This window comes from Protopterus annectens, chromosome 15.part0 (genome assembly GCF_019279795.1).
Source record: "Protopterus annectens isolate FY-2018-M chromosome 15.part0, PAN1.0, whole genome shotgun sequence".
In the NCBI taxonomy this organism is placed as follows: domain Eukaryota; kingdom Metazoa; phylum Chordata; order Ceratodontiformes; family Protopteridae; genus Protopterus; species Protopterus annectens.
The window spans coordinates 447,200,266-447,218,337 of NC_056749.1; the positions used below are offsets into that span (position 1 = coordinate 447,200,266).

General features: G+C 37.4%; 1 pseudogene; it reads right to left on the minus strand.

Annotated features, from left to right (window-relative positions):
• The window catches only part of LOC122789844, a 30,157-nt pseudogene extending 15,205 nt beyond the window's left edge, over positions 1 to 14,952 (minus strand).
• Between the last annotated feature and the right edge of the window lie 3,120 nt (positions 14,953 to 18,072).

Below are 18,072 nucleotides of genomic sequence, written 5' to 3' on the forward strand. Positions count from 1 at the left end.
TATGAGCGTAACTTAAATTTACTAAGTTTATAGATGAGCAGGTTATGATTTACTAGCTCAAATGCTTTTCAAATCTCAATGAAAAGACCTGGGTTACTTTTGAGTCATGCATACTGTTGTAAATGCTATTAGTTCCTGTGTATAATGTTGTCATGGTACTGAAAGAATTTATGAAACTGTGTGTTTTTTTATTACAAAGAAGTCCATATCTGCTTATGTGATCTCAGAGTTGTTTGCATTTAAGTGTTTTAAAATGTTTTTGTTACAGGGAACAGGTTTGCTATACATCTCTGATCTTTGCATTTATTAGGGTTTCCTTTGGAGAGGGGAATGATGTGTGAGTCCTTAAAGGCTGTGGGAAAAATAAAAGGGATTCAGGAGAAGTCGAATATGTGAGAGGTGTTGCTACAAAGGGAGTTGACATTTTTGAGAAGGTGGGGTGTAGTTTTGAGAGCACAGAACTGAAGTGCCCATTTTGTTTATTTGGAGAAGAGCTGTTCTAACTTCTTTAACAAGCGTAATGTCAGTCCATCAGCTGCTAAGGTGTATAGATTGGAGAACTGAATTTGGTGGAGTATTATTACCACTTTGTGGGGGATCTGCACATGTCTCTAGTTTTTGGTCGGTTCATTAATAGAGTCTGTTAGGGAGTTTCTATGGTCTTTAACAAAGTTAAGGCTTCCTGTTCTATTACTGGCTAATTTTGTGGATTTAGTGACACTGTCTGTTAAAGATTTTAGCTATAAGCTAGTGACTACTATGGTCTGTCTGTCTCTAAGAAATAAACCAACAAATAGGTATCGCAAGCTGTCAAAACAGAGGAACTTAAGTTTTGCTTAAATCCAATTCTTTATTTCAATGTAACAAACAGATTAAAGGCTTTCATCCTGAAAAAATAGGACTTCATCAGAATCACCATTTCCTAAATCACAGACTTCTTTTTATAGGAAGAAAGTGATAATTAATAAAAAAAAAATGTTAAAGAGGTGTTAAAGAAACAGTATGTGTAAAACAGTGTCACTGATCTATGATTATCCAGACCAAGACTACTAAAACTATAACAGATTATTAAATATTAATAAATAAATAAAGTTAAAAAATATAAAAATACAAAGTTAAAAAGTATAAAAGATGTGAGGTTTTTATTTGGAGCATGCTCTAACATTAAGAACAGGCTGCAAGGAAATATTTTCATTCAAGCCTGGAATTGTAGAAGCATGTAATCTAAGCTGCCACTTCAATTCTTTTTCTTCAAGCTTAGATTTAGAATTCCATCCATTAGGGTTTGGTTTAATTTGCTCTGAGATACCCAAACCAAAATTTTTGTAAGACGGACAATTCTTAGAATGCTTAAATAAAGCGTTATTCTCATTTTGCTTACTTATCTGGTACTGACATTCATATAATCTCTTACGAAGACTTCTCTCCATTTTAGATACATAGTAAGCTGGACATCCCAGACATTTAGCAAGGTAGACCACCCATTTAGATTGGCAATTACCTTTTACAAAATAAATTGTTGAACGTATATCGTTTTCCAAAATTAAACCTTCCCATTCTAAAATGTGGGAACACTGGACACACGTTCCACATTTTATGGTACCTTTCTTATACATGCCATGTTGGTCTATAGACAAAGCCTCTCTTTCTAGTTTCCCTTTTAAACTGGGATCTGTTTTGAAGGTGCAAGTTGCATGGGTGACCAATAATTTGTAAATATGTGGGTTACACCTTAATATATTCCAATTGCCATTAACAATATTTTTCACCTCCCTAGTTTGTGGTCAGTATTTAATGAATAAGGCTCTCTCATAATTACCTTCACCTGTCTTGTTTCTACATTTACCTAAACTGACCCCCAGGAGTGGTTTATATTTCATCCCCCATTCCAATTCAATGCACCTTCTTATTTCCTTGACTAAACGTTGTGGGTACCCTCTAGTTAAAAACATCGTAGCAACAAGTTTTAACTCACTGACCACATCCTCTTCATGTGAGGTCACTTGAACTACTCTTATACATTATGCTCTAACTATACTTTTCTTCTGGCTGAGTGGGTGGCAACTGTAAAAGTCCAAGTAGGAGTTACTAAATGTAGGCTTCCTTTAGAAGCTGATTTGAAGCCATTCTCAGTCTGTTTGATAAAAGTATCTAGTTAGTTAATACCTTCCTTATTATAATTAAAAATACATTTTAAGAAAATGTAACTGCTGTTGAGGTGCATGACAAAATTGTTTATCTCCCCTTTGGGCCCTTTCCCCAAAATAAAATTGTCATCCAAAAATCTGATGTAGAGCTTAACAAATGGATACAAATCACTATTAAATACATTAATATGTTTCCAATCAAACAGGACTAAATTGGCATATAGTGGAGCACAGAAGGCTCCCATAGCCACCCCTTTATTCTGTTTAAAATATTCCCCTTCAAAGTAAATAAAATTGTAGTCCAATACAATGGCCATTAAGTTATAAATCAAATTAATTTTGTCACTCAAGAAATTAGTGCATCTATAATACCATTAAAAAATATTCCTTACCCTCTTTCCTAGGAATTGATGTAAAAAGGTCGACCACATCTATGGTTAAAATTTTGATTTCTCTATCTCAAAGTTCTTGTGTGAGTCTCTCAAGAAAATCCCAGGATCAATAATCAGGTGGTTGATCTTGTCATAAATCAGCTTCAACCATCTATCAGTACACATCCCATATGTTTTAGATAATGTGAAATTTAAGGGCACTTAAACCCCCTTAACCACTTTTTTACTGTTAGGAAGATGGAGTTCCGAATTTAGTTTAATGTTTCCAAGAAGTTGACAAATGCAGTGCTTGGATCCATTCAGCTGTAAATAGTGAACTAATCAATGGTTCATATGCTCTAATTTAGTATTTCTGAGAATGGTTGTTAGGAGATGTTACAAGGTCTTTTCTTTTCTGTTTAATGAACCAAGTAGAAAGAAGAGGGCAGTGACTACTAGAACAATGGTAACATATTGATGTCAATGCATTTCACATTTAAGTTAGTTAAAATGAGGATGAGTATAGAGTTATTGACTGTCATTTGGTTGTGTCTTAAAGGTTCTTTGTCTAGTTGTTCCAAGTTGTAGAACAGAAGCATTTTATTAAGAAGGTGGTTTGGAGCAGTACCAGCACCAAAATTAAAGCCATTTATGAGCTGCGGTGGTGCAGCGGTTAGCATTGTTGCCTCACAGCAAGATGTACTCCCGTTTGATTCTTGGCTGGAGTGCCTTGTGTGTGGAGTCTGTATGTCCTCCCTGAGGTTGAGTGACGTTAAAGACATGCAGGTAGATGCAAGTGTGAATGGGTGTCCCTTCTTTGAAGGTTGGGCATCGGGCTGGCAATTCGGCACAGTAAAAATCCACTGCCAATCATAAGCGGACCGGAGTTCCGCTGTGGCGACCCCTAACCGGGAAAAGCCGAAAGACATTACTATTAATATTGTGTTGTGTGGACCTGTTTAATAAATATGTCCTGAATTACTTGTTGTAATATGGTTATTGATGATGGGGGGATGTGAGGTATGCAAAAATGTATGTCGGTATGACCACCATTTATGTGCAAGATGTAATGATAGCCACTTATGCCACTGGTTTGTTGCAAATGATGTGGAGCTTGCTTTGTTGATAGAAGCTGATAGGTTTTTGCTAGTATGTATTGCTTCCCCACCACCTTGACTAGAATCCTGTCCACTGTTTAACTATAAGGCACAATTAAAGTTACTGTATTAAGAAGGACAATGACTGTCCTTTAGTCAGATTTCTGTTATTCCCAGAATGAGTGGTTTTAAGTTGCAAAGACATGATTCAAGGGGTGGCCATTTATTTGTTGATTATACTATTAACATTAAGGCAGGCAATTTTTAGGAATCTTTTTATTATTAGAATGCTTTTTATTGAAATTGGCTTTGGAGCTCTGTCTCTCTGTTCATCTGTGGTTCAGTCTTGCTGAGCCAATTTCAATAAAAAGAATTGTAATAATGACAGAGGAACAATATTTTAGTCTTTAAGTAAACTATTGTCTTCTGTCATTAGTGAGGCAATAGACACACATATACATGCACACACCAGATCCATTCAGAATAACATATACAGATGCACACACACACACACACACACACACACACACACACACAGACACACAGACACACACACACACACACACACACACACACACACACACACACACACACACACACACACACATACACGAGACACACACACGTGTATAATATCTACATATATATATATATATATATACAGACACACACACACACACACACACACACACACACACACACACACACACACACATACACGAGACACACACACGTGTATAATATCTACATATATATATATATATACAGACACACACACACACACACACACACACACGCACACACATACACGAGACACACACACGTGTATAATATCTACATATATATATATACAGACACACACACACACACACACACACACACACACACACACACACACACACACACTGCCATCTTCAGTCTCCACTCCCACCCCCAGATATAAAGTTTCCTACAAATCCGACCTTTTTTTCTTAATTCAAAGTGCTGCGCCACCATTGTTTGAAAGTTATTTCTGTGGAAAGTACTTTACAGATACGTGTCTCTGTATTAAATATTAACAGCACTGGTAAAAATGCTTTGCAGATTTTCTTTCCATTTGTGCCTACAAACAAAACCTATTACTGTTCTAATTACTTAAGCAAGGGAACAGGGAAGTATAACTGCACCAATAACAATCTACATCAGAATATCTGTATTTATTTAGTTAGTTAACATTTGTTGACCAAGAAGTCCAACAAGGACAGAGCCTACTTTCGGTGGAGGCTTGGGGAGAAATGCTCCAAATGCATGTCTTTGGAATGTGTGAGGAATGCGGAGTACCAGGAGGAAACCATGAGAATGCAGGAAGTACGTGCAGAGACTAGGTCTCTAAGGGTTCAGCTGCACGTGGTACAATCCTTTGGCACATGCAAGCAGTGTTGGACAAACACTGGAAACAGATTTCCAAGCTGCATGATGTGATCAACTACATTTAAATGAAAAATAATGTTTCTACAGAAAGTTTGAAAATGGGCCATGTCAGCAGCAGGATGCACACTAAATGTCTGTTTGTATCTGCTTGATAATAACTCAGAGATGAATGTGACTTTGCACTTTAAGGATTGTCATTTGTTAATGGGGCACAAAATGTAGATATCTGCAGCCAATTATTAACTATAAGTGGGGAGGAATAGAAAGCTGGGGCTCCATGTGTCTGGGAGCCCAGTACAAATGGTGATAGTACTGATATAGAACTGGGCAGAAAAGGCAGCTGTGGGGAACACACAAGCCCTCTGAGTGTATGCCCTGGAACAGATGTGGTAAGCACTCAAAATGGCCTGCCCATGGGTAGTCAGGGGCTCAGGGGACTCCAAGCTGCCACCCATACCACTCCCTAACACACCCAAATGTCCATCACCTCCACCTGTAGGAGCACTTGTGACAGCACCAGGTTTCTGCTTTTTCCATTTATTAAGATGGTTGTGAAACTAGATACTGACCTGAGTCTCAGTGTGACTTAATAACAGAGCAAGAATGTGTTCTCTAGCACAACCAGTTGCTCATAAGTAAAGGCAGTTCATGCCAGATGGGGCTTTCCTGGCCTAGATTTCGAGCATGTACGCTTCCGCTTTGGCTTGGCCTGCTGCTGATTCTGTCTATTTTGCTGTTGTGAGCCTGAACCCACTTCGGTGTGAGAGGTTTGATCCCCATCATCCCGTTTTTGTCTGATCATGTCATTTTCCACTGTTCTCTGCAGGGCAGTGCTGCTACCTTCACTTGTTAAGTCCTCCTCTAATGTGTCGCTCTCAGGCGTAGGGGCACTTCTGGTGTATTCTGAGTCTTCTTCAACTTTATATAGTTCTGCATCCTCTAAAAGGAAAAACAGCAGCAATGAATGCTGTGTACTTGTGATTCAAGACCTCATCACCTTGCACCTTAAATAATAGAGAGTAATGAGAATAATGTGGTCACATCATAATACTCAGAACATTCACAACATAAATGAAATTGCATTCTGGTTGTTGCAGCAAAAACAGTACTAGGTAATCCTGGCTTCATACCACACACACATGCACGCACGCACACACACACACACACACACACACACACACACACACACACACACACACACACACACACACACACACACACACAAACAGACACACACACACACAATTAATTCCCCCTTAGTCTATCCAAAAAAGTTCAGTTCAGGCACAATAAAAATTTTAAAAAGACACATATACTGGGAGAATAAATATCTGAGTCTGACAGTTGTGAAAAAAAAAACTGAATACAGAACCATGATTAACACCAAACTCAGATGATTTTGAGCATTAAATATAAGCAGTGAGGTCACCAAAAGCTCACCACAGCAATGATAAACTTTCAGCACTAATGTAACAGTCTACCCCCCCCCCCATAAAAATATGGCGGTATCAAGCAACTGCTTTCTTGAATGACGTCTTGCTAAGATGAGCTATAAGTACTTCTCAGGTATTTTGGAGTAATTCCTGAAAGTTTATCATCAAAGGCTTGAAAAAATATTAAGACATGCTATGATGATTCACTAACAGTAAACATACAATCACCAAAATACAGATATGATGTAATGCTCTTTTACTGGACCAATGTAAGCCAATTTCAATAAAAAGCATTGTAATAATGATGAGGGATGATATTTTAGTCTTAAGTAAAATATTGTCCCTTTGTCATTATTGAAGCAATACACACACACACACACACACACACACACACACACACACACACACACACACACACACACACACATGCACGCACCCTAGATCCATTCAGAATAACATACACATATACAGACATGAGCATGCACGCGCGCGCGCGCACACACACACACACACACACACACACACACACACACACACACACACACACACACACACACACTCTCTCACATCTCCATACATAATTTCCTCCACAGACAGACACACACACACACACACACAAATACACGCACAACGCATTTCATTGGTATAAAAATTCTGTACTCCACTAAGGGAAAAATAGATTTTGCAAATTTGAAAGGATGAACTTCAAGCCCTGTCCCTCTCTTTAATGTGGCCATACCATCATATTCAATGTTACTGGCATTCCTGTACTTGCAGGTTGTGTGATCACTGCAAAATGTTGAAGAGATGTCATTGGAATGAACCCTTAATGTTATTTGAAGGTCGCGGCAGGCTCTTCACACTTTCTATTAATATCTCTTAGTGTATATGGTGCTGGGTATCTAAATTGACAGTTTACTATCAAAATGTGGAAAAATCAAAACAATTTTCCACTTTTCGATCAAATTCATTATTCAAATTTGGTAATACAGAATTACCAAAATGTCAGAAAGGGTCATCCCAGAATCGACATTCAAAAACCGAAAGTTTCAATGTTGAAATTCTGTGTTATCAGTAACATTTTTGCAGGGTGCCAAGCCCTCTTGCACTCCCATGCCACTGCATATTATAAATTCCAACTCCGAGATTGGACTACAGTGAGGAAAAGGGTACATTTCCTGATTCCCACTGTAGTGAAATCTGTTTACAGAACATCGACACCGTATTAGTGAATGCAGATAACTACTCGCTAATGAGGATTGAGACATTTCTGGATTGACATTACAGAAACTGGAAAACATGCAATCGACCATCCCAGTTTCATGTAAGTGCCGTTCCACATTTTGATAGTAAACCTAAATTGACACCATCTGCTTTCCTATTAGCTGACTACCAGAAGATATATATAATATAGCCACACCTGAGGGTTGACCCCACAAACAGATGACCATGCACAAATTCTTTATTACAAAAATGAACTTTAATCAACCAAGCAATATACCTTATTGTTCCAAATAATTTTCCAGGAATTTCATCAGAACAAATTAACAAAATGATTTGACTTCTTAATTCCTATTCAGTCCATCACATCACCAACCCAATCCCCCCAAATATTTCAAAATTCATTAAAACCATGTGACACACAATATAAAATATATATATATATATATATATATATATATATATATATATATATATATATATATATTATGTAAAGAATATGTAAAAACTGAACAAAAAAAGCTTAATCTTTAAGTAAAATATTGTCCCTCTGTAATTAGTGAAACTATTAATATTTTAATAATTAATTAAGATTAATGGCATTAATAATTTACTTAAAGACTAAAATGTAAAAATTAAAAATATAAAAAAAAAAGATTTTTAAAAAAGGAATGCTTTTTACTGAGTCACTCTAAAAAGTAAAAAATAAGGAAGAAGAGTGAAAACTTCTCAAAAGAAGCAGACAAGCTAATTTCAGAAAAGCACTCAAGGCTGGTTTTGCTGATTCCTGCTACATCTTCTGCTACCTCATCATCACAATCAGCAAAAGCAACCTTGAATGCTTTTCTGAAAGCAGCTTGTCTGTGTTTCTTTTGGAATGTTTTCAGTCTTCTTCCTTATTTTTTACTTTTTACAGCAATTCAATAAAAAGCATTCTTTTAAAAAAAAATCTTTTTTATATATTTGTATTTTTATTATTTTTTTAACATTGCTGTAAAGGTTACTGGTGTTACCCTAGGGATTTTGTCAGTTGGGAGATTGTTGGCTTGTTGAAGACTATCGTGCATTGAGTATTGTGTCTGGATTTGGTTGAGCGTCAACTTCAACTGTCTCTAGCAGTGTAATGAGGAAATAATAAAATTTACTGAGGATACTTTTTACTAGACTGTTTTTTAGATAATTTTTAACAAATAGTTTTGAAGTAAGTATTACCTTTTATTGGTATAAGACATGTAAGTGGTGAAGTTAAAGAATAGTGATGAACAGAGCCACATCCAGCACTAGGTGATCAAGGCTGTCGTCGCCTAGAGACCAATGGCTAATAAACTTACATTTCCAATTAAGGACTCACACGTATTTGAATGGAGTATGCTCCATACACAATTTTTCCAGAAGTTAGTGAAGAGTCTGTGTGTGTGTGTGTAATGCCCTAGTCATGAGTGGCAGGTTAGTTAGTTTAACCAGGCTCCCAGGCTCAAACCCTGTACCTTAGTTACAAGGGACATGAGACTGAATCCTCTGCGCCAACTACCAGACTATGAGTTTTAGTAAATTTTCAAGGAATTATGAGCTTCAGTACATTTTCAAGGAACTGTGAGCTTCAATGGAAGAAAAGTGTACTGCTGCTCATGCTATGTCTGGTTTCAACATGCAGCAATTTTGTTTAGCAAATGGTCATTACCATTTCTGCTAGAGAATTCAAAGGCAGTGTTAGTAGCACAGCAGGTAGCATACTTGATTTGGATGCAGAAGTCTGTGAGTTCTATTTTCACACTGTGTAGTTGGATTGCTGATACTGTGTTGTACTTTAATGGTGGGGTGGTTTGCTGCAGTCTTCCTGAGTGTGTCCTCCTTTGGATGAGATGCAGTGTAACTATGGAGCTGTTGTTGGTTTGTCATCCACTCCCTACTGCAATATTAGCAACTTACCATTTTTTTTTAAATGTAACAAAAGTAGGTTATTCTTCAAGGGCAGCGAATACTGACTTTGTAGATGAAACACTGAAATCTAAAGTTGTTAGCTAGTAAAAAACTCTTCACTATTTATAGATCTCTTTAATGTGGAATTATTCAGATGACTTTCATTTCTGCAGATATTGTGCATATTGACTGTCATTAGTGGATTGTAATGACAGAAGTTTGAGGGATCTTTTATGTTTAACATGTTCTAAAATGGGCAGTTTTGTCATTATTGGTGAATGCATTTTGTTTCATGGTGCTGCATTATGCAAAGAATATAATTTAATACAATCAGAAAGATGAACCAATGAACACATGCATGTGAGCATGGTCCTAAATGTGTGCAAGGAGTCAATAGTTTAAAAACAGCCAAAATGTAAACTTAATCCACCACTGGTAAGATGCATTTTCTTTGAATGTGGGTTTCAATGCCATTTCAATGAATGTGAATTTCAAGGGGAGAGGAGTTTACTATTAATGCTAATTTTGTTTGTATTATGAGACTCTGATGTTCTGTTTAGCAGATGTGTAAAGGTGTCTGTGATATAAAATTTAAAATAAGTGTTTTAAATTAAATCGAAATATATGTAATCATTGTAGATGTAAAGAAGAAAATAGTGTGCACACTGACCAGTCTGAGCAGGGTTTATGGTAAGGAGAAATAGACAAGTAATGGGGTACTGGAATGGCTGTGGGGTGGGGTCTACTGCAGGGGGGTAGGGGGGCTGCTGGAGGGGCGCCTATATATTACCCTGCCTTGGACCCCATTTGACCATGATCCAGCTCTGGTGGTGAATGTCAGATCTGGAATTCAGATGGGATGTTAGATGAGAATTTGGTTTGCAATGCTAAAGCTAGTATAAAGGAAGAGATGTCAAGGGTACAGTGGGGTAGGGAAACAAAGCCAAGCAAAGAAAATCCAAAAGTACTGAGGGGAAGCAGTGTTGGATCAAAGTGCATAAAAGGAAAGTCATTAACTGATTTTTATTAACCAGCCAATTACTCTTTTTTGCTGCTTAAGAGATAGGTGCCTTCTCAGAAGAATATATATATATATATATATATATATATATATATATATATATATATATACGTGTGTGTGTCTGTGTATATAAAATCATTAACTGTTTATCTGAAATTCTGATTTTGCGCTGGTCTTAGCTGATAAGGAACTTGAGATCACACTTACCTTATCATATAACAAGGAAAAAAAAATCAGCTGCACAGTCATATGCTGTTGTATCTGGCATAAAACAAATGCAGTTTAGAAAACATATACACATAAATAATAACAATTTAACAACAGATCTGATTAACTCTTCCTATGCCAGTACCACTACAGAGATAATCCTAGACACCAGAAACACCATTTTGTCACCAACCTAGATGTGCATCATTAATAAGATGATTTGTGAGGGTATGAGTGATAGTGCATTGATCTGCAATAAATTGATTTAAAAAGAAATAAAGCTCTCTTTGTGCTGTTGTAAACAGCCATGGTTTGAATGCTCTTTGGTTTTCTTATTTGAGTACAGGCACTTGAGGTAGTGTAACAACCAAATGAGGTTCATCAGAAATCCTTTCCTTTTTATGGTCCTGTACATCAATATCTCTCTGTATCTGTATGAATTTGCAACATGCTCACTCGTATATACACACACACATGCACACACACACACACACACACACACACACAAAATCACATATACTTATATTTATGTTTACATGAATGCATGTTGTGCGTGCCCATGCATATTTGGGTAGGTGTGTGGGTGTGTGTGTGTGTATTTACTTCTCCTCGGGCTTCCAGTGAAAATGGGCCCCATGCAAATCAGAATTTCCCAGCAAACAAAAGCAATAAATAATATATACACTGAATATGAAAGTCTGAAGAATTCTGTTGGTAGTTTCTGACATGAAAGAAGTTCCTTAATCTGTAAAGTAAACTTTTTTTATATTTTTTGTGCGTGTGTGTGTGTGTGTGTGTGTGTGTGTGTGTGTGTGTGTGTATGTGTGTACATAACATTTTTGTACAGTAACTTTATTAAGATGTAGAGTTCTTGGTTTATGTTGATTTTATACTGAATTTTTGACTGCATGTGTTTTGCTAAGTATTTTGTACTGGTAGTTTATATATCTGGTATCGTTGTCATTAGTCGAGTCATATTTGGTTTACTCAATACTCATCGATTAAAGTTTTCCTCCCAAGTCATGACCTGTCAGTCATACTGCTGTAAAATAGCAGCAATTATTCCCCTCTCATTGCAAGATCCACACACACACACACACACACACACACACACACACACACACACACACACACACACACACACACACACACAAACACACATTACTTTACTTTTCATGTTGTCTGCCAGTGAAACAATGTAATCAATCATGTCAACCTTGTCACCTTCAGTTATTGAAAAAATGTTACACACAGAAAAGCACACTAAAACTCTACCATATAACGTTTCCTACATAAACTAAAGGTCTAGAAATAAAATTTATCAAAATGTGAATACAAATTAAAGTATAACAATCTAAATACAGCTAATTAGAAAAATGAAAGAAAATAATATCATAATAAATTTAATCAATTCAGACCTAAAATAAAAAGTAACGTAGGTAAAAATTAAACAATAATAAAATGTATTTATGTACACTCACTACTTTATCATAAATGAACTTCAAAACTGCAAAAACAATTATGAAAAGATTTAACAATCCATCAGAGGAAATGTAGGAAAGCATTTCATCAGTCAGCACTTTTATTTTGCCCTTTGCAAAGTATGCATATTATGCAGGCCCTTTTCACAAATGCAACAGCTCTGCAAATTACCACACATCTTAAAATAAGTGTGATACATTACTAATCATCTCCTCCATGCAGAGTGAAGTTACTGGTGAAATCAGGAAAGTCTCCAAAGCAGTGGTGGGACACCCAGTCAGCTCAGTTCTAGACGGTGTTTAGTGGGAGAGGTCCCATAGAAATACCTTAGGGACAGGTACATTAGGCAGGATTCCTAGTTACTTCACTTGTAGAGAGTATTTTATACAGTGGGAGCAGGTCCAGCAGTGCTTTAAGGACAGGGATGCAAGGCATAAGCCCCATACCCAAGTGTAGAGTGCAGTTACTGATAAAATAATGTAAGACTCCAAATCACGGCCAGGACAGACAGTTAATTCAGCTGCAGATGGCATTTAATAAAATGGGGAAGATCCACATAAAGTTCCTTAAGCAAACAACTTCCCTAAATTATGCCTGTTTAATTTGTTATTTTATGGACTAGTGTAGGGAAATTTAACCAATTTCTAGTATCTACTGCACTAGAGTAAGTGTGACAGTGAGACTTAGGAATACTTTTTCATACCTTGTACCCTTTAGTACTGTTCACAAAAGCAACAACTTTGCAAATTGCCACATATCATAAAATAAGTGTGAAACATTAATACGCACTGGCACAAAAAAAAAAAAAAAGCTTTTGGCTTAATATGATGCAGCAAAGGACCCACGCAACTAAGTGATATTCCAATTTGTAAATCAAGACCTATGGTTTGCTGTGGATTGGAAGGGTTACAGAACTAGTGCTTACTGGCAGAAATGAGTCTTGCCATCTGTCTCATAACTCAAACTGTGTGAAGGGGCATGCTCAGTATTTCGTTATAAGTCCCTACCCAGCATTTAGTAAATTAGTACTTCAGAAAATAGAAAGTCCTCTCTCTCTCTGTCTCTCTCTCTATGTATGTATATATATATATATATATATATATATATATATATGTATATATATATATATATATATATATATATATATATATATATATACAGTATGTGTGTGTGTACACACACACACACACACACACACACACACACATACACACACACACACACACACACACACACACACACACACACACACAAACATACATACACACAAACACACACACACACTGCATTTTATATATATATATATATATATATATATATATATATATATATAGGGGTTCACTACATAATCTCAAAATTTTGAAATATCGAATTTCAAAATCTCGAGACTATGTAGCCGAAACCCCTAAATGCCGAAAGACCAGAAGCATGAAATTCAAAATCCCGAACGTACAACACACATACATCACACACATACACACAACTTCCCCCCACAATCAAATATATCATCCTACACTACAGATAAGCAAGGGAGGCAAGCCCCCCTGCACCCCCCATGTGGGGGTTGCACCACCATACCCTCCCTACTTAAATATACTAACTCCGAGATCGCACAAACAGACACACAAGGGAAACTCACACCCACACATTTTACAGTCCCTCACACACCAATCACAGTCACAACACACACTGACACACACTAAAGCCCCTAACCAACACACTTACACATAGATACTTACCTGAACTTCCATCTTTCCATCAACAAACCACAACACCAGAAGCACTACTTCAATATTTCCGAACATCAGGATTTTGAATTTCATGCTTCTGGTCTTTTGGTATATAGTGGTTTCAGATATATAGTCTCCAGATTTTGGAATCTGATATTCCAACATTTCAAGATTATGTAGTGATCCCATGTGTGTGTATATATATATATATATATATATATATATATATATATATATATATATATATATATATATATTCCACAATGATTAATTTGCTTCTTTTGCAGCAAACATGGTGCCCCTCACCATGAATGTCTTAGGACACCACTGCTCCCAAATCATGTTCTACTGCATGTGCATATAGGGTATTGTTTAGGAAAAGCATATGTCACTTATACTGGTTCAAAACACAGGATCCCTCTTAATTCACAAAATGGTCTGCCTGCCTCAAGAATCCATCATATCATGATATAAGCTTTCCCTTTTTGTGAGATCTGTCAAATGGTAGGCAATACTCATAAAATTAAGGGCAAACATTGCATACTAGCCAGCCACTCCAAGATAAGCCTTCCCCTGTTTTTTATTCAAGGACTCACATCAATCGTATAGCCTCTATTTTTTCTAGTTGTAGTCCTATCAACCTTCTTCCTATAAAGCATCCTAAGTATTGGGTTTCTATCCTATCATGTTTACTTTTTATAACATGTACAGTCAAGTCTGCCTGTGCTATGGATTCCAGCTCAGTCTGCTGTGCTATGGATTCTAGCTCAGTCTGCTGTGCTATGGATTCCAGCTCAATCTGCTGTGCTACGGATTCCAGCTCAGTCTGCTGTGCTATGGATTCCAGCTCAGTCTGCTGTGCTATGGATTCCAACTCAGTCTGCTGTGCTATGGATTCCAGCTCAGTCTGCATTTTCGGTAGTCATCTACATATGCTGCAGCATATTGAAAGTGCAGCTCCACTATTTTATCTATTTGCATCTATAAAGAAGCTGGGATAGGCCAAATGGTAACACTGAAACAGGCTATCAGTGGTTAGAATGGCTGTTTTTCCTTTGCAGATGGAGTGCCTTCATTAAAGTCAACTGTTGCTGTGCATTTGACTTTTCCTAGGTTCCCAAGGAACTCAATTCCAGACATGGGATAGCTATCAGACTTTGAAAATGTGTTCGGGTTCCTAAAGTTATTACATAATGTGGTACTTCCATCAGGTTAAGGAAATGGCACTATTGCTAAACTCTTCTGTCACTCCTAACTTGAGTATCTTTTCAACTTCTTTTACTGTTGTTTTTATGTGATTCTGGTCCTCTGCAGTGTCTAAGTCTAACTTTCCTTCTGGGAATGGTTTCTGTGTTATGTTCTGTCAGTTGCTCCCAAGCATTTTGAAATAATTAATTTATTTCTAAACAGAACATTTCTTGCTTCCTGTTTTTGTATTCTGGACAAATATTCTACTAACTGAACTTCATGTAAAGATTCTCTAGTCTCTCCTACATGAACTTCACCTTGGAAGCTCACCATCAAAATTTATAATTCTTTCCAGAGTTTTCATACATTGTTGTAAATGATTTGCTCTTTCCTTCTGTTACCTGGCAGTCTAACCTTGTTATGCACTGCATTTACTCTTTCAGTCCCTGCAAATGACTCATGCCATTTAGTTAAAAATCATTTGTCTGTGGAGAGCATTAACAGTAGGTAATACATGATCTCTGGGTTAAATTTTCTAAATCAGATATATTTATTATAGTTACTGTTGTATTTCCTAGGCTTTTTGCATGTGTTCTTTCCAGTAACTATAGCCTACCTCCAAATCAGTATAGTTATATATCACACTTTTAAATGGGGTCTCTCATTCTTCCTGAGTTTCCTTAACAATATCAGGTAGTCCTCTGGGATGTGTGCCATGCAGAAATGCAAATGGGATAACTCAGCTAAAGACTGTGCAACTTTCAGGTTGCGGACATTAAGTGGGGTAATAACTGGTCACAGTTTGTATGGAGTGTGCATTCTAATATGTCAGTATGTGGATGGTCGGACTGATGTTTTCAACTGTTTGACTTTAAAGCACTGGTATAACTGAAGCAGTACTCTTGATGTAAATTGATTTCCTTGGCTAGCAAGCATCTCTAGAGATGCCCACTCTGGAAAAATAATAGGCTTTATCTGGTAATAACCTCAGAACTGGCTTTGCATAAAAACACTGCCTCTCGACATTTTATAGCATAGTCCGTCATTACAAATATTTACTGATATCCTTTGCTATATTTTATTTAGTAGCCCCACAATGTCCATAACAAACCATTCAAATGACAACTCTGCAATAGGCCCTCAGATTAATGTACTCTTAATCCAGAGTGGTTTGAATTTCTCTTGCATTCTGGACAACAGACATTTTCTTTCATTATGCTTGGCTAGTAAAATATGTCTAATACTCTAGCCTTATTTCTACCTACCACCAGATGACATCTTAAGATATGACAAAGGGCTAGTTTCATTACTCATGACCTATACATTTTTTGTACAAGTAACTGATGCATCATTCACTCCATGTCTCTGCTTAGGCTGTGTGAAAATATCCTAATCCATCTCCAATTAGGTTAAGTAGTAATGGTGTTATCATGTGTGCTATTCTGTCCTTCAGTCATTGTTATATTCATTTTCACCCATATTAAAGTATCTTTGTACTTTTTAAAGCTTATGTTGCTTACCTGAAAGTCCGTTAACTCAGAATTACTTTCTGTACTACCCTGCCTTGAAACTGAAAGTATAGTTTTCTCTCCCAAAATGCTGTCAATGTAGCTGTTTCTGTGTCTTCCCAAACACAGAGAAATTCAAGATCAACATTTATGTTCATAGGTGTATACTAGGCTAATGGCCCTGGAGCCTTTACAAGCCTAGCCCCCCCAAAAAATTGCCCAACACTGTGCCACCCGATGTTGGTTCACAGTGCCCATATCCAGTAGGGCAACTGGAATGATCCCTGGAGTGAATTTTCTGTTACCCATCCACTCGTCAAGATTTCTCTTGAAGAGGGCCAGTGAGGTGCTTTGCTTGACATGAATGGGAAGCTTATTCCAGAGTATGGGCAGCCTTTGGGAGATTAACCTTTCCCTCCAGCATGTTCTGTTAATTGTGGTAATGAGGTTGTGATCTCTGGAGTGTGCAGCGCTGGGGGATTGGGATTTCTTTAGGTGTAGCATTTCAAGTAGGGCTGGGTCGGACATGGCTTTGTAAGTCAAGCAGAGATCACCTCTCAGTAGATGATAAGAGACTGAGGACAGCTGAAGTTTCTTGAGTCTGTCCATGTAAGGCATGTGTTTAATGCATAGGATCCTTTTTGTGAGGTACTTTTGCGGCCTCTCCAGCTGTTCTACATGTCTGTTCAGGTACATGCCAAACAGGGCATTATATTCGATGACTGGTCTAATGAGGGATGAGTAGAGAGGGATGATGACCTCCTTCTGCCTGGATGTGAAACCTTTGGTTATAAGATGTGCCACATAGAAGGACTTCCTGACCACAGTGGCAATGTGGTGGTCAATGGTGAGGTGGCTTTTGACCTCTTTGCCCAGATCTCTTATGGCCCCTTCAGTGTTCAGTGGGCTCCCATCAATGTTGTAATTCATGGGAACTGAGTTTTTTCCAAAGGGGATGATAACGCATTTTTTGGCATTATGCTTCAGGCCATGGTTCTGACACCAGTCATTCATCTCAGAGAGGCTCTTTGGTAGGATATCTGCATCACTTGGGGAGTTGATAATGACTCCTAGCTTTCACTCATCAGCGAACTTGGTCAGCCAGAGTCCTTCTTTGTGGCCTTGACTTCTGATAAGTAGATGCCAAACAGGAGAGTGCCCAGGACTGAGCCCTGTGCAACTCCTCTCATGACTGATTGACAATCTGACTTGGAATCCACAACTTTCACTCTGAGGGTCCTGTCTGTGAGCCAGTTTTCAACCCACCTACTGATGTAAGGATTGATGCCTAGTTTGGTGAGTTTATTAATGATACCTGAGTGGGGAATGGTATCACA